Source organism: Octopus bimaculoides, chromosome 4 (assembly GCF_001194135.2).
Source record: "Octopus bimaculoides isolate UCB-OBI-ISO-001 chromosome 4, ASM119413v2, whole genome shotgun sequence".
Classification (NCBI taxonomy): Eukaryota; Metazoa; Mollusca; class Cephalopoda; order Octopoda; family Octopodidae; genus Octopus; species Octopus bimaculoides.
The window spans coordinates 50,843,184-50,844,419 of record NC_068984.1 but is presented as its reverse complement, the minus strand read 5'-3'; the positions used below and the strand labels follow the sequence as shown (position 1 = coordinate 50,844,419).

Genomic DNA, 1,236 nt, shown 5'->3' with positions numbered 1-1,236 from the left:
TATATATATATATATATATATGCATATATGGGTACAGGACGTCACAAACAATAAACAACATGAAATAGAAAACAAATGAGTTGAATTCGCCAACAACGAGAGAAACAAATGGAAAACAGGACAAGTAACATAAAGAACGACTCTTCATCAGCTGTCGGCTGCTCATCCACTCCAGATGCATACACACATACACACACACAAATACACATGTATATGAAAAAGTTGGAGTCAAAAAGAAGGTGTACGGTTGGACATTTATTTACAATCCTTACAATTGTTTCTACGCAACGTAGTTCTCCAGGCTTGCAGGTACTTGGTTGTGCAACTATTTTCTTGCACTATGAGATCTAGTTGTGCTTCCTCATAATGCAAGGAAACCATTGAATAACCAAGTACCTGCAATTCTGGAGAACTATATTGCGTAGAAACAATTGTAGTGAATGCAAATAAATGTCCAACCGCACTCATTCTTGTTGAATACAACTTTTTCAATTATCTATTCACACACTACAGAAACCCTAATGCAAGGCTGGAAGTGCGTATAATACTACTACTGGATAGCACAGGGTGAAATCTTAAGGTGGACGAGTTTTATACTGTTCTCTGCTACGTTCTTAACGGAATATAACATAACTATATGAGTATGTGTGTGTGTGTGAAGGCGCGTGGCTTAGTGGTTAGTGCACTCTGATCACGATCATAAGGTCGTGAGTTCAATTCCCGGCAACGCGTTGTGTCCTTGAGCAAGACACTTTATCTCACGTTGCTCTAGTCCACTCAGCTGGCAAAAATGAGTAGTACCTGTATTTCAAAGGGCCGGCCTTGTCACACTCTGTGTCACGCTGAATCTTCTTGAGAACTACGTTAAGGGTACGCGTGTCTGTGGAGTGCACAGCCACTTGCACGTTAGTTTTATGAGCAAGCTGTTTCGTTGATCGTATCAAGTTGGGACCCTCGCCGTCGTATCCGACGGAGTGCTCCTATATATATATATGTATATATATATACACGCACGCACACGCACACACACACACACATATATATATGTATATACATATGCATATATATGTACACGCACATATATGTGTGCGTGTGTACATGCGGTGTTCCAGCATATACATACACACAATGTGTGTTTGTGTGTGTACATATATATTCTTTTATTCTTGTACGTGTTTCATTCATTCGACTGCAACATCTAAATGCATAAAAGATTGTGTATATATATATATATAT

At 39.1% G+C, this 1,236-nt stretch overlaps 1 protein-coding gene across 1 annotated transcript in view; it reads right to left on the bottom strand.

Annotated features, from left to right (window-relative positions):
* The window catches only part of LOC106870191 (uncharacterized), a 405,419-nt gene that overhangs the window by 288,810 nt on the left and 115,373 nt on the right, over nucleotides 1–1,236 (bottom strand). The gene's annotated exons all lie outside the window — the stretch shown is intronic.